Source organism: Ictidomys tridecemlineatus, unplaced genomic scaffold (genome assembly GCF_052094955.1).
Source record: "Ictidomys tridecemlineatus isolate mIctTri1 unplaced genomic scaffold, mIctTri1.hap1 Scaffold_52, whole genome shotgun sequence".
In the NCBI taxonomy this organism is placed as follows: domain Eukaryota; kingdom Metazoa; phylum Chordata; class Mammalia; order Rodentia; family Sciuridae; genus Ictidomys; species Ictidomys tridecemlineatus.
Genome location: NW_027523416.1, coordinates 2,361,894 through 2,389,180, shown reverse-complemented (window position 1 = coordinate 2,389,180; position 27,287 = coordinate 2,361,894). Strand labels below are relative to the sequence as shown.

Here is a 27,287-nt window from a genome sequence, read left to right as displayed (position 1 = left end):
TGAGGGCATGCAGAGCATTCTGGGCTGCACTGAGACCCCCAAGGAAAGCTGCAGGAGTTGCTCTCCAGCCAGGAGGAGGCAAATGAGACTCTCATATGTAGAAGAAGCTGGCTTCTTCCAACCTCAGGGTCTCCTCTCCCTCCACCTTTGAGAAGGACAGGGAAGTGGTCAGGAACCGAATGGGGAATGAGGATGATGACCAGAGGGAGAAGACTGGAACAGAGTAACAAAGGGCTCTGTAGAACAACGTTCTATTTATCTGAGACGTCCACACAGACACAGGAGAGATCTCCAGGTGCTTTCAGAGCCCCATGGGGGAGGGGCTTAGCACACCTGCAGCTTCTCCATCACAGACAAATTGGCACGTAAACAAAAATCTATCTATGCAATTAGGAGCCACAGCTTCGCTCTTTCTTCTTCTCAGTATGGGTCAGACGCTCACTGCACTCCATTCCACACACCACCTGTGAGGAGGTGGAGGAAAATAAGTGGAGCTAGGCCCAGCTGTGATTAGGGTTTTCTCTTCTAGGTTTCAACCCTCCAGTCTTCTGAGAGCACTCCGACAAACCCTACAGAGAAAATCCTTGGGAAGGTCTCATGGAGGAGGCAGGCTTGAGCCATCTGAAGTCACGATGGAGGCCTGGGGAAACTGGATGCCAAATTAGTGTTTTTAAGTTTTTCATTAATTAATTAAGTTTAAAATTAGGTATATATGACAGTGGAGTGCATTTTGACTATCCCCTCCCCACTCCACACTCCCCTTTGCCCAATCAAAGTTCCTCCATTTCTCCCATCCCCCTCCCATTATGGACTGGCATCCACTTATCAGAGAGAACATTCAGCCTTTGGTTTTTGGGGATTGGCTAACTTCACTTAGCATAATATTCTCCAACTCCAACAATTTACCTGAAAATGCCATAATTTTATTTTCTTTTAATGCTGAGTAATATTCCATCATGTATATATATACTGCAATTTCTTCATCCATTCATCTATTGAAGGGCATCTAGTTGGGTCCCACAGTTTAGCTATTGTGAATTGTGCTGTTATAAACATTGATGTGGCTGTGTTACTGTAGTATGCTGATTTTAAGTCCTTTGGGTATAGACTGAGGAGTGGGATAGCTGGGTCAAATGGTTAAGTGAGTGTTTTCATACCTCCCTGGGCCCTCTCTGGGCTGATAGCCATGAGCATCTCCCAGCTGCCTGCCCCACCCCAGGGAGGAGGAGCTAGGTGGCTCTGAGGAACCACAGAGATAGAAAGGGAGCAGAGTACTGGCTTCATGGCTTCAGAAAAGGGACACCTTAGAGACAATACGTCATAGTACAGGGAAGCTCCTCTCCCAAGCCATCACTGAGCCAAACAGAGACCTGCCCCACAAGGGCCTGCCTTGCGTTGCATCACTAACCTGAACCACCTGGCACATACTGGACTCCAACCCACCAGTAGAAGCTAAGCTAATCTGGCTTCTTTTGCAATGTAAAGAAAATCTGAAGAGGAAGAAAATATGGTATCAATGCTTCAGGCTTTCTCTGGAATTTTCTCCTGGGGCCTCAGGTATTCCTTCAGGGTGTGCTTGGGATATAGTGTTTGTTTAACATCTGTGAGGTCCTGGGTTCAATCCCTAATATAGTCCCTCACCAAAAAAAAAAAAAAAAAAAAAAAGAAAGAGAGAAAGAGAGAGGACAGGTAATAATTCTGCCTGCTTTAGAAGAAGGGACTAAAATGAAAGGGAAAAAGTAGTCAAACACCTTTTTAGCATCTACTATGTGCCAGGTACATTATATGTATCAAGAAACAATTTAAATTCTACATAATAATATGCAATTTATACTCCCATTTATCCATTTTATAGGTGGGGAAACTGAGGCATCAAAGGTTAAGTAATGTGCCTAATGGCACACAACTAATAGGTGACCAAAAAGGATTGGAGCAGTGGGTTTCTGAGACTTGTCTCTTTCCGACATCCTATCCTGCCACCCAGGGCAGTGGACGGAGGGAGGATTCAGCACCTTCTCATCACCACCACCCCACATCATGATCTTGACCCACTAGGTCCTGCAAACCCTCTGGATTTGCTATTGGGGGAAAATGACTACTTTTATGCAGGTTAATAGATGAACAATGGAGACTCGGTGGAAGCCTGTAGCAGTGAGATGCTACATCAGTCCCTGAGCATCCTTCCTCAGTCAGATCCTAGAACCAAGGCTTTACATCCAACAGGGATGCTGGAGGAAAGTATTCACACTGGGCAGGTGAAACACTGCCTGAGACCTGGCTGACAGAACTGTAAAGGAGCCAGTGCTTGGGGAATCTCACCTTGCCTAGAGACTCAGCAGCCTTTGAGTAGCACCACCAGCACACGCTCGCCATCTGCTGGGCACGAAGGGGAAGTTCCATCAGACTCTGGTCCTGCTGGTGGCACGGCTTGCCCAGCAGGGCAGGATTCAGCCCTCCCTGTTCCTGCACACTTTGTGTTCCCAAAGTGCCTACCTACCTGTCTGCTTGTTAGCCCAGGAATAAGGTGGCACAGCTTTCGAGTGGTCAAAGGAGGACTTTCCAAATGTGCTCAGCTCAATCCTAAGCACATGCAGATCTTGTTTATTGAAAAGCAGATTCTTAATCCCTGTGCTTGCTGCGTGAGGTGGGGCACAGATTTTGCTTGTTGAACAAGCTCCCAGCGATGCTGATGCTGCTGGTCTGTGGACCATATTTTGAGTCGCAAGACTTTTAGCTCCTTGTTGGAACCCCAGTGACTCAACATCCCTATCACTACTCGGTGACCTGTCAAAGCTTAGCTTTCTTGCTGCTGGGAAGCCTTTTGTTCTACTTCCAGTTGAAACTGAGAACAGCTAGCAATAATGAAATAACTACCACTTAGATACCAGTAATATGCACCTGTCTCAGAGCTAAACACTCAGACATTGTCTAATTCAATCTTTCCCCAAAGTTTCCTTTTATAAAGTAAGTGTTCCTATCCCCATTACATAGATAAGAAAATTGAGATCCAAAAAAGGTATGTCACATGGCCAGTAACTGGCAGATCTGATGTCCAAACTGAGGTCTGAGCTCCTCTGATTCCAAAGCCTGTGCCTAACCAGCCAGTCCCCAGCCTCCCGTCAGAAAGCTTGGTGACTTTGTCTTGATCCAGTTCTGGTTGTTGTATGAGGGTCTTTTCACCAACCCTCCCTCTTCAGCCTTAATTGTCCCACTTCCTGCTGTACCCTCACCCTGAGCTTGCTCAGTTGTAGTCCACTGGCTGGCAGAAGTAGTTACAGTCAGCCAGGAGCAAGGTGGCCATGAACTGGAAGAAAAGGGGAAAAAGGAAATTATCAAGGCACAAGGCCACTCCACCAGGAGATCAGACACCAGGGCCCGTGAGGCTGATTCTGGATTTGGTCATGTTCCCCACAGCACTGTCCCCCTCCAACCCCTAGTGATACTAGGTTTGATTTTGCTAACCCATACTATTCCCTGAAGTGGATAGATTAGAGACAGGATTTGCACACATCTCATTAGTCTCTATTTTTTTTATGTGAGTAAACCATAGACCACAGATATGGATCCCCACATGTGAGATACTAAGTTAGGCAATGAAGGGCCAGGGTGAACCCAAGGCCATCCACACATGTGCCCTGCCTCCAAGGAGCTCAGAGCCCCACAAAGAATGGAGGAAATGATCCTAATCTTTAAGGTTGTTACTACAGAAGGACAGAGGGAGTTCTGGAAGTCAGCAGAGATGCAAGAGTGAAGAGGCCTTTGGCAAATGGAGGGGAAGGAGAGATGGTATTATGGTGGTGCTTGGCCTTGGGTCCTAACCCTGTGTGCTGGTGAGAGGATCAGTTGGAGGATTTCTACCCAGAGGAAGCAACTACAGCGACTGAGGGAGAGTTGTGTGGTCTAGTGAAGGGCCTGAGAGTTGTGTTAAGGAGCTTAGATTTGATTACTTATTAACTCATTTGGCAGTGTTGTACTAATCACTTCTCCACACCATTCACAGGGACAAAACAAGGCAGATAAAAGATCCCCAGCCTCCAGGCTTTGAATTCTGGTCTTACAGGCAAAGGCAGCTCCTAAGCGCTTTAAGAAGGAAGTTGATAAGGGTGTGGCAGTGTTTGAAGTATGGGGGTGGGGGGCAGCAGAATATACTGTCATCACAATTGACAAGTTCCCCAGGACAAGTCTCCTGTCTGGCAAGTTATTTCTCACTTAATAACAGACATTCAGCTGGGCCTGCCTTTACAAACAGGAGTAGGACCCAGCCCTTCCTTTGATGGACTTGCCATTGGGGAGGAGACAAACATGCCAGCCAGGCTCTCAGGGTGGGAGAAGAAGCTCTGATCTGTGGTGTTGTGAATTTGTGTGGTGTAAATACTGCTGGGGATGACTTCAAGCTATTTAGCAAGACATCCCTGAACATGGACTTGGGAAGAGACCCACCAACCAGCGCTCCGCAGCTGGTGGAGTGGGCTCCAGCACCCTGCTGCTGAGCATAGAGGCCTGTAGCGAGAGTGTGGAAACCCAGCAGGAAGCTAATAGCCAGGCCTGGGAGAGAGGGGAAAGGCTTGCAGAGAGGAGACCACTGACCTGAGTCTAAAGGCTGTGTGGGCATTTGTCAGGGGGCCACGGGAGAAGGGCAGCCAGGGTTGAAAGACTAGTAGAAAGACAGCGATGAGCCCAGCTCTGGGGGCCTGACTACGCCCCTGTATGTGGAAGGAGGCCGGTGGGAGGGTGTTGGATGAGGGCTGCTGACAGGGGGCAGAGGAAGGCCGGACTGGAGAGGAAGGCGGAGGCCAGAAAGGACCTGAGGCTTCATGAGCCCATCCCAGAAGTTCAGTGCTTTCTTGCTACATGGGAAGCCATCAGGATCCCCAGAATGCAATGTAAGATCCTTTGGATGCTTTGGTGTTTTCTGTGGGTAATGTGGCGGTCGGACTGAAGATGAGCTAATGAAGGCAGCGAGGGAGAGAAGGGGGAGGAGCTTAGCTTGGGACCACCTTCTCCAGGCCCTGCTTCCCCCTGGCTCACCAGGACAGGGAGCTCCTGGGTGGAAGATGCAAGCTCTGCAGGAAGGACAGTGCTTTTGAATTCTGTCTCTACCACTTGCCACCAGCTAAGTCACTAAGTTCTGTGCCTCCAGCAGTGTGAGGAAAGGATCCTCACAAAGTGCTCAGAGCAGCCTCTTGCCCATAGTAAGCCCTGATTACCACCACCCGCTCCAAAACTTTCCTGGACCCCCACTTCCAGGCCCAGAGACTGTTCCGTTGCTCTCTGTTGTCTGCTAACACTGAATGCCCACGGCCCAGTTCCACATGTGTCCCTGGCCTTCTACCTAATCTGTGAGCTCCTCAAGAGCAGGCAGACCTTCTCTGTAGGTCCTAGAGGGTCTGGCACAAAGTATATGCTCAATGTCACTTGCTGAGTGACCAGGCAACTGGGTGGAACACCGGGTGTCGGGGCTCATAAAGCTGGGCCAAGGCTAGCAGCCCAGATAGAAAGGGGAGGGGAGAGGGGTCTTTTAGGAATTCCACTCTTGCTTTCCGCTAAGTTATGGAGCCCAGCTCTCGGGGCCTGACCACACCCCTGTATGTGGAGGGAGGCCGGTGAGGACCTCTGCTCCTCTATTTAAGAAAATGGAGGACAGAAGTTGCTAACAGGGATGGAGAAGTGAAAGACCAACAGAATCCCAGCCCCTGCCTATGTCCCCGCCTAGGCTTTGGAACTTTTTGTGTCAGAAGCTCATGGCTTTATTTATCCTTTGGGCTCCCCAAGGAGTAACAGATGCTGGAACTCTGCAGAAAGCGCTGAGCAGCCTTGCCTCATAGAACACAGACCTTGAAAGAAGCACCAGGCCCAAGTTGTAGGCAGTAAAGGGTTCTGTCAGCTCCAGAGAGTCCCATCAGGATGTGGAGCAGGAGCCCACCATCACCTGAAGGAGAACAACAAAGAGGGTGACAGGGAGCGGCAAGGGCACCAGAAACCAGGAATTTGTTTGTGAATCTCGAGACGCAAAGGGGAGAGGTCACAGGCAGAGTGGCCACCCACCTGCCCCGAGCCCTCCCATCAGCCAGCTCAAAGGCCCATTCATCCCCACCTCTTGTTTCCCAAGCATCTGACATTAAGGCTGTGGCAGGTGAAAAAAATGAAACCTTTCATTACACGATACCATCTCCTACCTCCACGACCTAAAGCCCAGGTATTTTTATTCCAGAGCTTTCCAGGGTACTGTCATCATGAACACCTGTAAGTAGAAGCAAAATCTGGGTCTTGTCCAAAACCACTACCCCTTCTACTTACTATTACCCACTGAGGGCCTGTAGAACCTGGTTCCTCAGTCTCCCCAGCCTGACCACCAGCCTCAGGGTCACCCCTCCATTCTTGCCTTCAAATGTTGACTATGACCACCCACCATCCACCACTGGGGAGACCGCATGGGCCACACTGGTATCACACCTCACACCCCACACCCTTCCCTCCTTTACTTGGAATTTCCGGCCCCTGGCTGTGGCCTCTGAATTGCAGGGCCCAAGGGACAGAGATTAAGAGACTGTGCATCAAGCCACAGACCGAGGGCACGAAGGTCTCCTAGTTTCCCTTTTCCTCTTCTCTCTTGCTCTGTGGGTCCAGATGTTTCTGAGCATCCCTGGCTTCTCCCACCTCTCACTGAGCCCAGCCACACCCAGCCCTTCAGAGCCTAACTTATTCCTGCGGCTCCTCCCAGGCTCCTCGGGGTCTCCTCTGGTCAGTGACTGAAGCTGCTCGGGCCTCTTGGGGTCTTGCAGGCTGTTGCCGTCTGAGTGAAGAGTCCTCTGGGCTCCAGGGTACAGAGCTGACCTAAGGGCAGCCTCACCTGCCAGAAGCTCTCTACTCCTGTGCTCTGACCTGCTGTCAGCCCCAGCCCCTACACACAAACCACACACCACACACACACACACACACACACACACACACACACACACACAACCACACACATCCATGTCCATTCCCTGGCTGGGCACTCTGCCCTTCTCACAGCCCAAGGGAGAAAGAGAATAAAAGGCACCCAGGAGTGGGAGGTAGCCCCTCCTAGGGCAAGGGATGATGGCAGCAGCTCTCGAGAGGGGACAGGAGGTACTCAGGTGGTCAGTACTATGGGGAGGTGACCTCAGGACACATGGCCTCACACTCCTCCCTCTTACCAAAGACACTTCTATCCGAGGAGCACTATGCACTGGGACGTCACCTGCATCCCCAGGTTCAGCCACCCCCTATCACCTCAAGTTTAAGTCTTCCTCCTTTTTCTGCCACTCTTTTCCATATGGTGAAGTGTTATGCACCTTTCTGAGCCTTCTGAGTCCTCTACAAGCCCCCTCCCCACCGTACTCTAAAGGAGTACTGGGGTGACTGGAAACCCCAGGAGCAACCTCTCCCTCCCAGCCCCCTCCACCAAACTGCACCACTGAGAAATGATTAAAATGATTATTTGTCCAAATAGCCTCTCTCAGGTAACACCCTTCCCTGGCTTTATAAGAGATGAGGGAAAGAAACCATTTTAGAAGCCAGACTGCTGAATAAAGGAGTCCCAGCAGCCCCCACCTGAAATCGGACTCCACAATAATTCAAGGGCAGCTCCTAGAACCAGCTTCTTTAGAATACAGTGCCTTGTTTTCACCTTCTTTTTAAAAAATTGTTTTCAGTTGTAGATGGACACGATACCTTTGTTTCGTTTATTTATTTTTAGTAGATGGACCCAATACCTTTATTTTAGTTATTTATTTTTTATGTGGTGCTGAGGATGGACCCCAGAGCCTCACACATGTTAGGCAAGCACTGTACCACTGAGCTACAACCCCAGCCCCTTGGTTTCCCCTTCTGACATGATGGCACCCTGTGGTCCTGCTAAGACTTATAAAGTCATTTGTATGTAAGCCCCAGCTCACAAGCTCATAGCCAGAAGGATTAAGAGACTGGAAAACTCAGCAGAGATAATGGTTGTGTGCAAGCACACCTGGTCACACCTGCAAGCTATATGTGTGTGCCTATACACGTGCTGAGACAGACCTCACTCCAACTGCCCTTGACACTGTCAGGGAAGATTCCCAGCCAGGATCATCAGGCAGAAGACAAGGCCTTCCTTGTGAACCCCTCTCCCAATATGTCTGTCCTGTTTCCTAGAGAATCAAGCCAAATCTATTCCAATGGGGCTTCAGAGTTATCCATGCTCCAGGCAGACCCTCCTCATCCAAGATCCACACGCCATTTACCACTCCCATCAGCCTGGTCTCCTCTCTCCCGGCCCGGCACACCCTCATATACCCATTCCTGCATCCCTGAGATTCCCAGCTTCTTCCTTCACTTCCTGCTCAAAAGGAAGTCCCACTTCTGACCCCAAGTCTCCCTCTCCTCCTTTCCTCTTCGCCCTCCGTGGTGTGCACTGTCTGTTACCACCAACTTCAGCCTGAGAGTTTGGTCTTGCAAAGCAAATTGCAAGTCCTTACAGGAATGATAGCTTGCCACCTGGAAAGACAGGTGGAACCACAGGAACCTTCTAGCATGACTAGAGAGAGGTTGGGGAGGTGTGAACTGTCCAGCTCCAGGTTCTGGCTGTGGCCCCTGCCTGATCTCAGGGACCACTAACAACAACCTTGACATGCATGGGCCCCCTTAGGATTCTTATGGGAGACCCTGGAAAGTCCCTGCAATGCCACCTTGTCCCTAGGAAGCAGGTCAGAGAACAGGACCGGGAACTTTAGGTGAAACCCACAGCAGTCCAAGGTTCTCTGCTCCAGCCCAGCCTGGGAAACTGTTAGGAAGAAAGCATTCGCTGACCATTTTCCCCCCCAGCAGACGCCCTCTGGACTTACAGATCATATAGACTAGGAAGGAGTTTGCTATAAACATCCCACAACCATAAAATAAGATTGGATCTGGATGCCTCCAGAGTTCATCTTCCCCAGCAAAACAGCAAAAGGCACAGAAGCCACCCCACCCCGTCCTTGCCCAACCAACCACATTCACAGAACTCACTGCAGCACAAATCCCTGGCCATCTGCTGAGTGAACAAGCCCCCTGTGGGGTCCTGAAGTTAAATAGGATACCTACCGGAGGGCCAGGAATTATGTGTGCAAAAACTGGTACTGCAAGGAAACACACACTTCCACACCCATAACAACAGCCAGTGTTGATTACATCATCACCCTGTGTCATACATGATTCTAAACCCACATACACACTAGTGTATTTTATGCTCACAACAACCCTGCAAGGTAGGTACTATTGACACTCCCTTCTACTGATAAAGAAACCGAGGCACAGAAAGGGTAAGTAGCTTGTTCAGTATCACGCAGCTAATAAGTAAGGGCCAGGGTTCAAACTGAGGCAGTCTGGTTCCAGAGCCCATATGCTTAACAAGGATAGTACCCACTGAACTATCTCTTCAATCTCTTGACATCATAATTTGTTTTATTTGGATTTAAAGAATCAAAGGGCAGTTTGATGCACATGAAAAGGAAGTCCCAATTTAGCAGATCAAAGTAAAAATATTCTTACTGGTTCTTACTACAATGTTATAAAGTAGCAATAAAATCCTTCCTTCCTTCTGCCCACCCCCCCCCCAGCTCCACCTTCTCTCCCTCTTTCTTTCCTGACGTCCATCCATTCACCTAGAACAGAGAGGGGTTTTCAGACCCTTGGGATCAAGCAGTTCCTATGTAGGGAATGAGAGGTCTAAAAAATTGGCCAGTACCCAGCCCCATAGGAACTTTAAACAAAGTCCCTACCCTCCATTGGATTTTAGAAGAGCATCGCTACTTTGTAAACAATGTTGAAAACAGCCACTCTTGATAATGAAAATGAGCTGGGCGGTATCTGGCTCGCATTGATAAGTGCCAACAAGGAGGAAAGCAGTCCTCACCAGGCCCTTCTCTTTCTCCACCCAGGAGTGCCACCAGGGCACCACCCTCTGCCCCCACAGATCCTCTTGATCAGAACCCAGGGAAGTGTCTATCAAAATCAGGAAGGGCTGTGCCTCTCAGGGTTAAAGTTGCAGCCTCTCTGGTCTCATAATTTTCAGGTATTGATCTCATCTTTAACTTCACTATATTCTTCACTCAATGTGTTCCTCTCACATAATTTAGTTCTTTCTTTGTTTCATTATTATTGTTGTAAGCTGCGTCAAAATATTTAGAAAGTGACATGCGGGTAGCTGTCAAAATAAATAAACATGTAGCTCTACAAGCATATTTTGAGCACCTACTAAATTTTGCTGTGGATCAAGTGGCTTATCCAGAGCCAAACCAGTAAGAGGGGCGAGGTCAGGTTATGTACAGACCCAGCTCCTCCAACAGCCCCCAGTACCCAGCTCTCTTGTGAATAGTCCACTGAACGGTTCTGCTCATTTCATAAAAGTCCCTTAAGCACATTTTCCAATCACAACTCTGGACAGCTATTTCCCAGCCTGAGGAAGTTACCCCTGAGTAGAATCTTCCAGAAGACCAGAGGAGGAGAACTGTGTGTGTGTGTGTATGTGTGTGCACACGTGCGCGTGTGTGTGTGCATTTATGTTTGCAACAAAATTTTCTTCAAATAACTATGCTTATTTCTCTCTATGTACCTTGATCAGTTCCAATTCCCCAGCCATACCCTCCTCTGTCCATTTCTTGATGGTGATCTCTTTCCTTAGAAATCAGTGAGAATGGGCAATAGAGCTAGACTGGGCCAGCAGGAAACCTGAGGGTCCTGGATGGTCCTGCTGGGAGGCAGGGGAGTGGAGGTCTGGCGTTGTGGGAAAAGGAAAGGGTGCTCCTTGGGTGCCAGGGTGGGAGCCACCCGCTGTGGGGTCCCGGGAGGGCTGGTTCAGGATGCAAGAAGCAAGCCTGTTCTCCTCTCTGCCCGGATGCAGCCCTTGTCTGCCAGTCAGCCGCTTTCTCCCTGGACGGCAGTAAACCTGGCAGATTGCACATCATCACAGACCTCCTTCACCATGTGCGGGGAGGAAGCAGCCTCAGACTTTAGTGGGTCACAATCTGCGAGCAGAAAGCTCATCTCGGGTCTGTTCCTGTTCTGCCCCTAGATGCTCCCAGCTCTTGATGCAGCGTGGGGAAGGTGCAGGGACCAAGCTGCGGGCACCCTTCCCCCCCACCCAGTTAGCCAAGATGAGAGAGTGACTGTAAGGACTGCGGATAAGTGCCTCCCCCAGCATCCCGGCAAGCCTCACAATGCCACAGCAGAGTTTGGCAGATAATTGTGCAAGAGGCAATTATCAGTCACGCACATTCCAGGAAGGAGTGTGGTCGTCTGATTTTCAACAGAGCTGCCAGGGGAAATATGAGACATGGCTGAAACCATCGTGGGGCTCTCACCCCAAAATGAGCTGCTCTTCGAAGCCTGTGGCTTTATGGCTTTGAGCTGAGAGAGGAAGAGTGACAGAGAGGAAAGCTGAGAGATGCTGAGAGATACAGAGAGAGAGAGAGGGAGAGAGAGGAGATTAGTCTTGCTTCTGGCACAAACATTCCCAGGGGACCTTGATATTTCTTTCCTGTCTAGAAGAATAACCAACAACCAAAACCCATCATCCTTCATATCTGCCCCTGTGGCTTTCACAGGCCTGCCTTAGCCATCTTCCTAAAACACTGATTTGATGAGGGAATGGAAAAACATGTTAATTGTCTGTAGGCTTCAAGTGCAGCACAGAACAGTGCCCAAATTCTCCTTGATTACATCAACATATAATGGATAAATAAAATGCAGTATATCCGTACACTGGAAGACTACTCAGTCATTAAAAAGGAATGAAGAGCTGATACATGCTACCATGTGGATGAACTTAGAAAATACTCTGCTAAATGAAAGAAGTCAACCACAAAAATCACATATTATATGATTCCATTTATACAAAGTGTCCAGAATGAACAGATCTAAAGAGACAGAAAGTAGATTAGTGGTTGCCAGGAACTGGAGGGAAGAAGAAGGGAGGAAATTGGGTGTGACTGCTAGTGGGCATGAGGTTTGTTTTTGAAGTGATGAAGACGTTCTAGTATTGGTTAGTGATGATGGTCACATCAATCCGAATATACAAAAAGCCACTGAATTACATACTATAAAAGATGATCTTTATGGTTTATGAATTAAAAATGTCTTCTCTGAACCCAAGGCACAGGGCACAGTGAGGGCTGCACTTAGCAGAGCAGGGAGAGCTCTCTGTTCCTGGGCACAGGCTCGCAGCATTGTCCCCGAAACAGGACTCAACAGACCCCAATGAAGCTCAAGTCTCGGGGTACCTTCCAGAGGATCTGGGAGCCAGTCAGCTCACAAAACTAGTACTTATTGCAAGTTGGAAGGAGAGAGAAAGCACTCATTCTCTCTAACACTCCTCCCATGCGTTGGATAATCAGATTAGCTCAGAATCCTGAATGGCCCTTCTCCCCAGGCCTGTCCTCAATCACTCATGAGAGAAGGTCCTGGGGCTCTCAGTGCATTGCCACACAGACTGGCAAGTTTCCCCCAAGGGCTGGGCCAAGAAAATGCCCAATGAGATGTTTCTTTATTATTTGAACTCACTCCCACATCTCCAAATCCTGTCACTGTCTGATAAATCACTTGTCCAAAATGAATATTTTCTTAAGCATAGATTCCATGCTTACCTGTAAATTTCACAGTATTATATAAATGCTATTGGAGCATCTCTGAAACCACAACTATGATTATCCTCAAGGCACGTTGGATGTAATTCCAGGAACTGTTGGTCTGTGCTGCAGGGAACAGACATTTACAGAGGGATGAAGCATACATTGGTGGCTCTGGTGAATAGGATAATGTGGACTGGTGTGTGTGGTTTTAGATAAATGTGCTAAGTGATTGGTTCTCGTTCCTCACAGCCACCCCTCGAGTGCCTCTCTGGCTCCGTTGCTCCATCTGAAGAGTGAGGGAAAATACTCGCTGGCAGAATTCTCTAGAACATGACTCACTTCTTCCATCACTGAAACTTTACCGTTGAGAAATGTTCTGATTATTATGATTTTCTTCTGCCTATTTATTTTATTTATTCTTATTTTATTTGGCTGTTTATTGAACTGAATTGGGAACAGAAGGAAAACTACCAATAAAGTCACTTTATCAATTTTGAGTATTTCTAAAGACCAATCTGGGGAAGAAAGGAGCTCAGCATCAAGAACAAAGTTTGGGGTCGTCTGTGGACTTGGGTCCCTACAACCCTGGCTGGTGGGACAGGAGCAGGCCCATGGTGTGAAGGGAGCGTGGGTCAGAAGGACTTGGCCCCAGGTTTGTCACTCACATACCCAGCAGTCCTGGGGAGATCCTGTTCAGGGCCTCCGTTCTCTACCGATGAAAGGAAGCGTCTAGAACAGGTGACCTGCTCTAGGCTCCAGGCTGTCTTGCATCAGGGAAGCATTTGTTGACTCCACACCTACCAACCAAGAGGACAAAGTTTCGGAGCACTGAGTAGCTGTCTTCTCGTGTGTCACCTGTATGTAGAGGCAACAGCAGGCTTACTGCTGAGATCTGTTGGGTACGTACAGAAGAGGTGTGAGGATCTCATCTTCACCGAGGTCCCAGTTGCTTTGGTGGATAACACTATCTACACATGTCTGAGGAGGGCAAGCTGGGTGGGCACATGGGTGCATGTGGCCCAGGGATCCTAGGGGCTTAGTCAGGTTGCCTAGGACAACCCAGAAAACCCAGATTCACAGAGGACCTCTGCCAGGGCTATAGGGCGAGTAGCATCACAGGGTCCTTCTGAGCTGTATGGCCATCTTCTTCCAATGGTCAAGCCAGGGCTGCTTAGCACCAGAACTTTCTCTCCCTCCCTAAAAGTACCCATTAAAACGCAATCCTCTGTGTCCTCCTCCCCCAGCCTCCCACCATTCTGCTTTCTGCTCTATGAGCTTGATGACTCCAGGTACTTCACCTAGCTGGAACCACATGGTGCTTACCCTTTAATACCTGGCTTATTTCACTTAGCAAATGTCCTCAAAGTCCATCCATGTTGTATAGAGTGTCAGTATGTCCCTTAAGACTGAAAAATATTCCATTGTATGTACACACACACACACACACACACACACACACACACACACACCATGTACACAACACTTTCTTAATCCTTTCATCTATTGATGGATATTCGGTTGATTCCATATCTTCACTAATATGAATAAAGCTGCAAAGGACATAGGAGTGGACATCTCTCTTTGTCATCATTTCCTTTGGCTATTACCCAAAATTGGATTGTTGGATCATATGATAGTTCTGGCTTTAATCTTTTGAAGAGACTCCATAGTGTTCTCCATGATAGTTGTACCAATTTGCATTCCCACCAACAGAACCCAAGGGTTCCCTTCTCTCTGTGTCCACTCCAATTTCTGTTAGTTTCTGTCTTTGATGATGGTCATTCTCGTAGATGGGAGGTGATAACTCATGTGGTTTTGATTTGCAGATCTCTGATGATTAGTGATGTTGACTGTTTTGTTGTTGTTGTTCATTGATCTCTTGGCTACTGTAGGTCTTCTTTTGAGAAATATATAATAAGGTTCTGTGCTCAATTTTTAATCAGATTATGTTTTCTTACTATTGAGTTGTTCAATTCGTTTTATATTTTAGATACTAATCCATTATTAAACGTCCGCTTTAGAAATATTTTCCTTTATTTTTCAGGTTGTCTCTTTCACTCTGTTGGTTGTTTTTTTTTAAATTTTGTTTTATTGTTTATTTATTTATTTTTTTCTGTGCAGAATTTTTTTTAGTTTGATGCAATCCCATTGGGTCTGTAGATCACTTTGGGTGATGGAGACATTTTTCACAGTATTATTACTTCCAATGACAAAGGACACTTTCCCATTTGTGTTTTATAATAATTTTCAGTATACAGATCCTTCACTTCCTTGGTTAAATTTATTCCTAAGTATTTTATTTACTCAGGTCTTCTCCCTTTTATTCTTGGGCTAGGTAAAGGTTCGTCTACTTCCTTTATCTTTTCAAACAACCAAATCGTAGCTTCATTGTTCTTTCTCATTGTTTTCTACTTTTTTCAATGATCTCTTTTCTGATATTTATTATTTCCTTCCCTCGGCTAACTGAGGGCTGGGTTTTTCTCTTTTTCCTTGTTTCTGTAGGTGTATGATTAAGTTGCTTGTTAGTGATGCTTTTGTTGCATCTCATAAGTTTTGGTGTGTTCTGTTTTTATTTTATTTGTCTTAAAATGTCATTTTTATTCCCCTTTTGATTTCCCTTTTTAAATTATTTACCTATTTTTTTTTTTTGGATGTGCAGCGCTTAGAATCAAACCTGGTCCTCACTAGGCAAGCACCACCCCTGATCCACACCCCCAGACCTCCTTTTGATTTCTTCTTTGCCCCACTGGTAGTCCAGAAGGACATCTTTTGATTTCCACGTTTGTGGACTTTAACTTTTCTGCCATTATTGACTTCTAGTTTCATTCCAATGTGGTTGGAAAAAATACTTGATAGGATTTCAATCTTCCTAAATGGGTTAAGAATTGTTTTGTGGTCTCATATATGATCTATCCTGGAGAATGTTCTGTGTGCACTAGAAAAGAATATGTGTTCTGCTGTGGTTGAATAGAACGCTCTGAGTCTGCTAGGTCCATTTGATCTATAATGTTAACTCCATGCTTTCTTTATTGATTTTCTGTCTGGATATTCTATCCATTATTGAAACTGGAGAGTTGAAGTCTCCTATTATTATTGCATTGCTATCTATCTCTTTCTTCTATTCTGCTAATATATTCTTTATATATTTAGTGACTCCAATGTTGGGCACATATATTTATGACTTTATCATTCTATAATGACTTTTTTTTCTCTTGCAACAGTTTTTGTCTTAAAATCTGTTTTCTCTGATGTAAGTGCACTCACTTCTGTTCTCTTTTGGTTACTATTTCGTGGAATATCCTTTTCCATTTCTTCCCTTTCAGCCAGTTGTGTATCCTCAAGACTGAAGTGAGTCTCTTGTAGGAATCATACTGTTGGATCCTGTTTTTTAAATATCCACTCAGCCCTTCTGTAAAACTTCTGAGGCTAGATCAGCAGGAACTGTCCAGCACTGAGACTGACTGGGGCTCTCCTTAACCCCCACGCAGGGCACCTCTCTTCATAGTGAATGGCACAAACTATGGAGAGGTTACAGGGATAATGTGAATCCACCTTCCCTTCCTCTTTAATGTGTCTCTTCCTATCCAGGCCTTGTAATCCCTCACCTGGATTCTTAGCTCTTGTGAAGGAATTTCTGTGTCTGGATGGTTGTTCAAATTCATGTTTCAGTGATGGAAAGAGTGCTTCAAAGGCATCATCACCATCTTGCTGAGACCATTCCTTGTTGCCTGGCATGATCATCCACATGATCCCACTACCTAGAACCACACATACTTGGTAGACACTCCAGTAAAGCTTGCTGATTGAATGAATCCAGGTGATGACTCTATTTATTGTCTTACCTTGGATTTGTACTGGGCGTTCAGCAAGCTTAGCTGGGAGCAGCCAATGCCTTTCCCTCTATGGTCACTAGGGGGCAGATGTGTCATGTGTTCAGACAACACCAGTTGGTTTGGCGCCGCCTACAAAGTCACCTTGGGTGTCTGGGCAGAACAGAATACTAAATGGCTCTGTCAGGATCTGTCTACCTCACAGGTCACCATAGAGGTACGAGGTGCAGAAAGGGCATAAAATGAAAGTCCTGTATGCTCATGCTGAGTGCAAAGGGTGAAACTAGAGTGGGCTCCCTTTCTCTGCTGCCCCTGCAGTGGGGATCCCAAGTCATGTCACCTTTGGGGAAGATAGGCTTGGTATCTGCTTCCTCCATTTCACTCCCCAAAGTGAAAGAGGCAAGGATTCCTTACTAGAAAATTGCCAAGGAGTAGCAACAGGCCTGAGCAGTGGAACAGAAGGAAAAGGACCCCTTTGGGGGCCCATGAGTGGGTAGGGGTCAGGATAGGCGGGGCCAGGACCAAGCTGAGCTGGTATGTGAATCCTTGTCCCATCTCAGCTGATCCTCCAGGCACCTCTGGGAGGTGAGAATCATTAGTCCAAATTTTCACATCAGGAAACTGAGGGTCAGACTGGTTAGGAAACTAGTCCAGAGTCTCACAGCTGACATGGGACCAAGCCAGGCCTCCAGCACAGGGTAGGCTGGTTTCACAGTTTCTGCCCTGCTCCACGTAGGACTGCCAATCAAGAGGAGACCAAGGCTTTGGAAATGAGCAATCTCTGGTGGTCTGGGGGAAGGTAGTGGAACCCCCAGGGGAGATCCTGGTTCACTGCTAAACATCCCTCAAATCTCATGTAATTCTCATAGACAGTCAGCAGAGGTGGGCAACTTAATCAAGGAAATAAGGAAAGTCAAGGAAACAGGAGTGGTCAGGTAAAGTGCACTGCCCAGGGCTGACCACTCACAAGCAATAAAATCTAGTGACTTTTTTTTTACTGGGGGTCAAGCAATGGAGGAGAACACATGCTGTCCATCTTCTGAGTCCCAGGGGCACTAGACATGCTCAGGACTTCTCTGTTTCTTACTCTGGTTCCTCCTGTGTACGGTGGAAGGCAGTCACTTCCACTACCCTTCACCCGGTCTTCAAGATGCCAATTAGCCTGCTCCACTCAGGCCTCGAATGAAAAGGTTAGAGACATAAAGAAAACCAAACTGTGGGCCTAAAAAAAGAAGGGTGTAAATTCTGAGGTTTTTTTTCAAGGATTTTGATAGAACATGAGGGCTTTTTGGTGGTGGGTTTTTTTTGTTTTGTTTTGTTTTGTTTTTTGCAGTGGGGAGGCGCAGGGTACTAGGGATTGAACTCAGGGGCACTTGACCACTAAACCACATCCCCAGCCCTATTTTGTATTTTTTTAAATTTTTTAAATTTTTTTTAATATTTATTTTTTAGTTGTAGTTGGGCATAATATCTTTATTTATTTATTTTTATGTGGTGCTGAGGACTGAACCCAGGGCCTCACACATTCTAGGTGAGTGCTCTATCACTGAGCCACAACCCCAGCCCCCCTATTTTGTATTTTATTTAGAGACAAGGTCTCACTGAGTTGCTTAGCACCTCACTTTTGCTGAGTCTGGCTTTGAACTCATGATCCTCAGCCTCCTGAGCCTCTGGGATTACAGGAGTGCAGCACTGCACCCGGTGAACATGAGTTTTCATAGAACAAATGCTAAGTATTTTCCTTTTTTCTTCTTTCCTCCTCAACCCCTACTCATTTTGATTCCAGGAAAAAAACAGAATCAGCCGAGCGCTGGCCCCATGCTAGGCAGGGGTGAGGCCAGGGGCATGGGTAGTTGGGCCCCCGGATGGGAAGAGCAGCAGCACACAGGTTAGGTGAGAGTGAGGGTCATGCTGGGACACGTTCTTTCCACTTGGTAGGTATGAGTGACCTCAATATTGGGACGAGGCTGTCTGAGGAAAAGTCTCCCATGTCCACCATGAGCTCCTGGTCGGAGAAAGTGACAGGGCACCTGGAGCCACAGAGTCCTCACTTTCTTAGGGCCAGGTTTATGTTTCCAAGTGACGAGGTGGTGATGGGGCTCCATCTCCCTGTGCCAGTTCCCTTCCTGTGGGCTCACACGGGGAAGGGACAGGTGGCAAGGGACCGTGTCCTCCTGCCCCATTAACCGACAGGCATCTCTCCTGGATAAGAAAACATGGATTTCTTTATCTGAAGCATGTGCTTGGACCCCTGCCTGCTCAAGCCAGCACCACTGCTTCTCCTACTGCACCTGCAGGAAAGCTTTCTTCAGCTGATTCTCCTTCTCTAAGGCTCTCAGAGGTCTTCAAGTGTCCTCCTGATCACAGAGGTCAGCAGCTCCCAGCCCTATTCTCCCTAATTAACTGGAAAAGGGAAGATCAGGTCATCACGGATCAGATGTTCAGGAGCACACAGGTATCCCACTTCTCGGATCCAGGTCTTGCTCCTGAGACAGAGGTTACTGCATTTTAAGGATGGGTTTTCATTTTAAACTTTAACATAAAATTTTCCTTTGTGTAATGGCTCGGATGGGAGGTGTCTCCCAAAAGTTGCTGACACGTAGTGGGTGCCCCCGACACAGCAGCGCTCAGGAACCTCCACAGGTGCAGGCTGTTGTTGCTCCCAAGTGTGATGATCTGTGATCCTCCTTCTCTTGCCAGAGGATTCTCTGACCCTGACAGAAGCAGTGCCAGCCCCTGATGTGGGGAAGAGGGGAAAAGAATGCAGATGGGAACAGGGTAGAGCCATCAGGGTGACCCCTTGAAAGCCCTTCAGCATATGAAATCAGTAGCCAATTAGAAAACTAAGCTTCAGGTGGCTTCTGATGGGGCTGGACACAGATGATAGGTACTCTGCTTCCTGTGTGTTATGGCTTGGGTGTGAGGGGTCCCCCAAAGGCTCCCAGGCGAGGCAGTGTGAGAGGGTTCAGAGGGAAATTACGGGGTTGTGAGAGCCTTAACCCAGTCAGTGTGTTAATCCCCTGGTGGGATTTACCGAGTGGGAACTAGAGGAAGGCAGGGGTGTCTAGAGGAGGTGGAAATTGGAGGGCGTGGCTTTGGTATATATTTGTATCTGGAGAGTGGAGACCTTGCTCTCTCTGCTTCCTGGTCATCATGGGAGCTGCCTTCCTCTGCCCTCTCTTGTGCCTTGGTGGTCAGCCTCGCCTGGAGCCCCAAATGGAATGGAACCTGGTATCTATGGACTGAGACCTCTATAACAGTGAGCCTCCAAGTAAACTTTTCCTCCTCTACAATTGTTCTGGTCAGGATCTTTTAGTCACAGCAGGAAAAAAAAAAACCTGACTAAAACACTTTGTGACCCGAAGCTCCAGACCACTGCCACCAGAACTCTGTCTACCCCAGAGGTCATGGAGGGCAAAGAGCACCAGGCCTGATACCATGAGAGGGGTTCCAGACAGGGGAAGGGAGCTCACAGCAGAACCTGGGCATCTTCCCAGGGGCTCTGTGGATGGCGCCCCTGGTGCTGGGCATCAGCTGCCTCAGCAGGCGGCCCTGGGGCTGTGCTGTGGAGAGCCAGGGCTGAGAGGTGGATGTTGTTCCTCCAAGGGCTCCTGTGTTGAAAACTCAGACCCCAGGTGACAGTATTGGGAGGGGTCTGGTGGGAGGTCCAGGATCAAAAGTGATTAAGGGATCTCCCATGGAATTCTGATTACTTTGTTTTCCCCCATTGATTCTTTTTAATTATACATGACAATAGAATCCATTTTGACATGATTACAAAAGCATGGGATATATCTTGTTCTAATTCCAACCCCAGTACCTCTTCTTTTCCTTCCCTCTCTCCACCCCTGGCTCCCTTCCCTATATTGATCTTTCTGCCATTTACCCATAGTTTGTTTTTAATTAATTTCTTATGGATGTACTCACTGTCTGATTAGTACTTGTGAGAGGATTGTTATAAAAGCTGAGCATGACCCCCATCCTACCTCTGTCTGGCTCGTTTTGAGATGTGATCCTCCCCTGCTCCCACCCCACATATGCTCCCATGGCCTGCCAAGGGGACTTCACCAGAGTCTGCTTTGTGCTGCTTGGACTTTCAACTCTAAAACTGTGGACTTAGTAAACCTCTCTTCTTTATAAAATAATCCTTCCTCAGGTATTTTATTCTGGCAATGAAAAGCTGACCAATACAACCAAGTTCTAGAGGTGAAACTTATTTGCCTGGCCCAGAGTGTACCTGGGATGCATGGAGTTTTGATGAAGCATACAAGCTCTACACTTCTTCACCCCAAAGTCAGAGAGAAAGAGGTCCAACCAATCTCCAGACCTAAGCAAACCATTTCTCCTAAGGAGCCTCATCTATAGCAATAGGAAATGCCCATGGGTGACCTGCTCAAGTGATTCTATGACATTTAGCACTGGTATGTAAGTTGTCCACAAAATGACCCCAACTATGATAGGCTACTTTGGAAGTCTGAAACTCATCAACACTTGACAAGCACACTTTGAATGTATCCAAGGAGAGAATGGCAGGTTCCTTGAGTCATGAAAACTTAAGTGAGTCTCATCCTCAGGGATTTCTTAGAGTGGCCATTGTGTGAGCTCACCCAAGGTCTTGTTCTCTCTCCTCCCTGCCTCAGGTGCATAACCCTCCTCACCCTAGAATGTTCAGGTGGGAGGAGGCCTTGTTTAATTCCCTCATATCCCATGCACACCCAGACAGGGCAGGGGCCAGGCTCAAGTTCACACAGGACTCCGAGGCGGAGAAGAGACGGGAGCATAATCCTGCTCTCCTCAGACACACTCTTCTGACCTGTCAATTCCCATCTTTCCTTTTCTGTCTCCCTTTACTGCCACCTCTACCTCCTGACCTCCACTGAAGTGGTCTTTCCTCTTCCTTCCAAAAAGCATGAGAATGGAAGGACATAAAGAAGCAGACAAATAAAAAGATGGGGAGAGGAATCAAATTAACATTTTATATGATAAAATGTGCCATTCCACATCAGAGCAAATCCCTAAAAGATGGAAAATGTATTGCCTTTCTGTTCTGCATGAAATGATTGAGGGCGCTGTGGAAGGAAGAGTGAAGACGGTCCAGACCCTCCGCCACTGTTTGTCTCCTGCATCACATGTGTGTGCAGATATATACTCATGAAGCACGAGGCTGGGGGAAGTCAATTGACCTATGTCTTCCCCAGAGAGAGACCTTCAGAGTATCACTCATGGAAGCAAAGGACTTATAACTGTTGCAGGAAGGTATAAGCCCAGCCTCCAGGGTCACATAGTAAAACTCCATTATAAACAGATTTTAGGAAGACAAAGCCCAGAGAAGTGAAGATACTTGCCTAAAGCCATCAGAGGAAGTTAGTTCCAAATCCTAGGATAGAAATCTGCTCTCCATGTACTGTCCAATGGAGTGATTAGTACAGTTTAGGTATGATTTTTCCCGTGTTTTCCACTGGTGGGCACCAAAATCTTTAAAATAAAATGAAAACAGAATGGAAAAGACAGAGTAGAATAGAATAGAATAGAATAGAATGAGGTAGATGAAATTAGAAGGCAGGATAAGTGTTATTTCCCAAAGCATGTGTTTCACATGTATGCCCATGTGGGCACATGGACACACGTGTATATTCACTCACATGTACACAGGTGTGTGCCCTCTGCGTCAATGGATCTGCATCACAAAACATTTGAAGGCTACTAGTTTAGCCTGGAGGTAAAGTATATAGCCCTGGTTCAAATCCTGGTTCTCAGTAAACTTTTGGACAATTGATTTTACCTTTCTGAAATTTGGCTTTCTATAAATTGAGGATAGTGATAGAGTCTATCTAACAAGATGCAGGAAGTGGACAGACACAATCCATGTAAGGTGTGAATCCAGTTCAGGACACCATGACATTGTGACACGGTAAATGCCAACTATTAAATACACACAGGCTGGTGTAGATGTGCGTGTGGGCATAGACATGGGATGTCCAGGTAGGTGTGAACATAGGGGTAGGTGTAGGGAATGTATCTACACATGCATATAAAGGATCCAAACTCCAAGTGAAACAAAAGACCCCAGCAGTCGGCCCCCATAAAGACGCCAGCTATGTGGGAGGAATCAGTGATACTAAAAGAGACACCTGTCCACGAGTAGGGTACGCACCTGAAACCCATCATTCCACCATCCATGTTCAAGTGCTGCCTGGTGCCTGCTTATATAAGCATGTTTAAAGGGTTGGTTCCCTCCACAGGAGAATGGGCAGTTTGGGGGTCACCTGATCAAGAAGGGGAGAAGGGGAGATCCTGAAGATGAATCTCGCCTCCTTACTTACTCTGCAGGGCTTAGGGGTCACTGTCTTCCTCCATTAGCTGCTTTCTCCCAGGACAGCTGGAGAAACGAGGGACTGGGGAATTTGCTGCCTCGGGAGACCAGCAAGGGGGAGAGCTGAAGGGCAAGGATGCTGCTGCTGTCGCTGCTCCGTGGTATTTATCTATTTTCTGTTCGCGAGTAAACTCTCAGCCCCCTGAGGAAGGATGGAGTTGGGGGAAGGATGCAGAGCTTGGAATCTTTTGCATCCAGGGACGTGAGTGGGATTTTATATTTAGCGGATGACTCACCTCCAAGCTCATTAGTCACTGCCTCCCAGCTCCATTCTGGCAGGCGGGATGCTGGGGAGCTCAGTGGGGTGAGATCAGACAGGATGTTGGGAGAGTGAGAGAGCTCCGGGGGGAAGAGACTGGGAAACCCAAAGGAGAGGAAGGGAGATTAGGGCCCCAGAGCTGAAAGCACAGAGAAAGTCAGACTCAGCAGAGAAGTTCCAGGGCAGCAGGGGACACGGGCTCAGCATGGCCTCATGCACCCCGCCCCAGGGGAGGGAGAGAAGAGAAGGGCAAGGCCCAGGACACCTGGATCGTTTCCAGCCCTCCAAGTGGTCATCTCTCGCTCTGCAGGATGTTCATGTGCTCAGGCCTCTATGGGCTGCCCACGGCAATGACTGTCTAGTGGACAGTCTAGCACAGTGTAGTGGCCAGAGCAGAGTGTCCCTAGGCTGCATCTGGGTCAGAGGCTTAAACAGGGCAGATAAAGACAGCATTGTGAAGGATGCTCTGTGTCATGAGAGGGAAAGGAGCCTGTGGGGTTTAGGGCCAAGGATCTCAGCATGGACTCGGGCCACCTGTGTCAGAAGACCTGGAGAATTCCAGCACCTTGAAGTGCCAGCCCCCATCCAGGCCCTGTTCCACCTGACTTCCTCTGGGCGGGTCCAGAGACGCTGCCCTCACGGAGTGCAGGTGCTTCTCAGGCATATTCAGGGGCAAACCCCGGGTCTCCCGCTGCATTTCAGCCTCCAGAGGCTCAACTTCTGGTGGACGTGGGATGGGAGCAAGTTGATGGGCTTCTCTGAGCCTCAGTTTACCATGAGAAATGTGAGGTGCCCACTTGAAAAGAATTGTTTTGATTTTTTCAATAAAGGAAAGGAATATAAAGTTAGCTTATTGTGTTTTTTTTTTCTCCAGAAGAAATCTACATACTTCTTCATAGAACGGGGTCAGGCCACGGGAGAGAAAAAACAAACCTGACCAGATCCCCAGCTCCAGCAATGGCAGGTGTTGTCCTGAAGCAGACTCCCTTTCTCACTACGACCCTCATGATAGGTATCTCACTGCCAAGGACAGGAGACAGTAGCTGAGCTGTATCCATGGCTGGGCAGCCATTACTAACTGTCAGGACTCAAATTCAGGCCCAGAGCCCATGTGACAGCCCTTCCAACCCTCACTTCCTTCTGTACTAGATTCCTCTAGGTCACTTAACAGACCTACCAGGCCCTTGCAAATATAGTCAGGTATCAGCTTTGCCCTCAGGCCAGCCCCTCTTCGTTCTCCCTTCTATCCATCATGCCCCTAATTTTGAAAAGGCTCCTTTAGGTTCTCCCTGGACTTTTGGCCCATTTCCTTTAATTCCTGGAGCTTTGTAAAGCTTTATAAAGTTTCTTCCTGACATTTGTGGTTTTCCTGGACTCTGGGCTCCTGAGAGCCAGGGTTGTGACTTTTCACTTTTCTGCATTTGTCATAACTTAAAGATCTGTACCTAGAGAAATAGCCCTCATTGACAGGTAGACCAGCCATGCAATGAGCATTCTGGAAGGGCCCCAGCTAGAGCTACACATCCCACCTCAAGGAGCAAGGACCCAGTGCTGCCCTGGAATAATTTCCTTCTCTGCAAGTCTTTGCTGCCTTCTACTGTCCGTAGAGGTGACTGGCATGAGTAGCTTGCCAGGCACAGCCCTGGGCTGGATGCTGAGGACAGGAGGCTCCTGCAGAAATAGAAAAGCACAGTCCCTGCCCTCAACCAAGTGCATGCAGTTCTTTCTCTCTCCCTTTCCCTTTCCACCAACTAGACTGCAAGCCCCTGGAGGAGGGGGCCATGTGCTGAGCCCCAACCCCCAACCCACACTGCCTGCTGGTGCTGAGGACATATATATGATAGACCAGATGTCGTGAGATAAGCAAATAATCCCAGAGCAGATGTGAGAGATGATGGAGGGCTGGAAGACTCCTCAGAGAACCCTGTCCACATTCCTCATCCCCAACCTCAGTTATTTGATCTAGAAAATGATGAAAATAATAGCTACCTCACAAAAACAGGAGGATTCAGTGATCAGCCAAGTGCTGGCTCACAAGACACATGCATAAAATGGCAACTGATGAACAAGATTTACTTTATGTTAGTTCAAGCTACATGTGTACCAAAAACTGAAGGTGGGAGTGTATTAAAGGTTACAGCCCCCTACGATATGCCATGGTGCTTTGGCCATGTCACCCTGTAATGTTCACATCAATCCCATTTTACTGAAGAAAAGATAAAAACTCAGAGAGGTCAAGTTATCTACCCAGAATGACACAACTGGCAAGTGATCAAGCCTTACCTTAAACAGATGCTTATCTGTCCCCATAGTTGGAACTCATTCCTTTAAATAACAATGCTTCCACACTCAGGGAGATTTAAGGAAGAAGATTTTTATTTTTCCACATGAGGTGTGGAAAGGTATAGGAGGGTCACAGAGAGAGGAAGGAATGATGAGCTACAAAGCAATCTTGGAACAGTGGCTTATCCCTAGAGAGGAGGCTGAGCTGTGTACAATTATCACAAGAAAAGCAGAGGCCATGTCAAGGCTAAGCACATCCACAGGTCATCAGGAAAAGATTCTCATCATAACAAGCATGGGCAATGCCCAGGAAGGCCCTTTCACGTTAGAGATACCACTGGCTAGGGGACAGAGTAGGGCAGGGGTCCCATAGGAGGCAGGTGTGGGCAGCACCCCAGCTTTTACTCCATGTGCATGAGTGTAAGGTGCATATGCCCCATTCACAGAGCTATCTAGTGTCATGAACATGAAGTCCCTGGAGCAAAAAGCATCACAGCCCTTCCTCCCTGATACATACAGGTCCCTTGGATCAAAGATTCAAGAGGGAAAGAATGTCCCCTCCCCACTTGCATCTCTCTTGATGCCTAAAAAGCCATTAATGTCTGGAAGCATTGCACATCCAGTTGAGATTTCTCCTACTGAAATCATTGCAATGAAACAGGAGAAGACAGATTCCCAACTCCTTTATTCCAGGTGCAGGGGCCTGCTGAGTCTGGCTGGTTGGTCCATCGTCTCACACTGACAATCACGGCCTGGCACTGCAGAAGATTTCTCCATACCCTCTGACTTCCCCACTGGACTGAGTCCCCTAGAGGAGCTGGGGACATGGTGCTTCTCTATGATTTGGACGTGCCCATCAGACCACCTGACACACAGTAAGCAGTTAATTATACTTAATTAGAGCCTACTAAGGGGACTGCCTTTTAGCATTCTAGAAGAACTGGAAGACAGTGTAACATTTTCCTATCCTTTATTGTTTGTCATTTCTAATTTGTGAGTCATTAATCATTGAAAACCCAGACTTAAAAGCAGAATGGGCCCAGGGGACTGGGTGCTAGATATCTTGGTTCTCTGTCTTCTGTTTTGTGATGTTCTGAATAAGAGCAGGAATGGGAGGAATTTGAGCACCTCAGTTCTTTTCTATCACTCTGAGGTTTTGGTTGCACGCTGTGACTTGGCAAACATGGAGCGGATGGATGGCAGTTCTGTCTTAGGACTGTAGTGGGGCTGTGATTCTAGGAGCCACTCTCCCTCCTGGTGCAGTTTTGTCACCTGCCCTCATCTGGATTTGCCCCCTTGAGTTTTCAAATTCCTGGGATTGAGAAGGTGGTTTTCTTGCAACTCTGCTGCCAACACCTTCTTTCTTGAGTTTAGGTCTATGCATCTTTTTTTTAAAAAAAATATTTTTAATTGTAGGTGGACATAATACCTTTATTTAATTCATTTATATGTGGTGCTGAGGATCAAATCCAGTGCCTCACACATGCAAGGCAAGCACTTTACCATTGAATCACAATCTCAGCCAAGCATTGCCATCTATATGTCCGTGGTTATCTGACAATTCATCAAAATGTCCTCTGCCTTAAAAAACTGTAGGGGCTTACAATGCTCAAGGAACAATTTTGTTTGTTTGCTTCTCCAAGTTTTTCTCTACTCAACAACAGGAAATTCTGCCAGATGTAATCTACCCCCAACACACTGAAGGCAGAATGGATCCTCCCACAAGGCTTGGGGACCAGATAGTCAGATCTGGGGTAGGGAGTCAGAATCTTCCTCCTCTGTCCCTCTCCTGTGTGGCTGAAGCCACAGGATCCAGTCTTTCTGCTCTTAACAACCTTCCCTGGTCCAGCAGAGCCAGGAACAACAGGTAGAACCCCTTCCCCACACACCTGCATGGACCACTTACATGAGAAGCCTCCCTGGGGAAACTTGGGATA

At 47.5% G+C, this 27,287-nt stretch overlaps 2 long non-coding RNA genes across 3 annotated transcripts in view; both read right to left on the bottom strand.

Moving 5' to 3' along the window:
- LOC144373886 (uncharacterized) overlaps nt 1-27,287 on the bottom strand; it is a 74,647-nt gene that overhangs the window by 24,874 nt on the left and 22,486 nt on the right. The window contains exons 2-5 of one of the 2 annotated variants that reach the window (XR_013433454.1): nt 5,835-5,929; nt 3,231-3,304; nt 2,498-2,700; nt 2,320-2,373 (exon numbers count right to left, since the gene is read on the bottom strand). This is a non-coding gene — a long non-coding RNA (uncharacterized LOC144373886). The remainder of the gene's footprint in view (nt 1-2,319; nt 2,374-2,497; nt 2,701-3,230; nt 3,305-5,834; nt 5,930-27,287) is intronic. The other variant, XR_013433455.1, reaches the window with a different exon arrangement.
- Nucleotides 12,068-16,774, bottom strand: LOC144373864 (uncharacterized). The gene is made up of 2 exons (XR_013433402.1): nt 13,275-16,774; nt 12,068-12,728 (listed from the first exon to the last, which is right to left on the bottom strand). It is a non-coding gene; the product is annotated as an uncharacterized LOC144373864 (long non-coding RNA).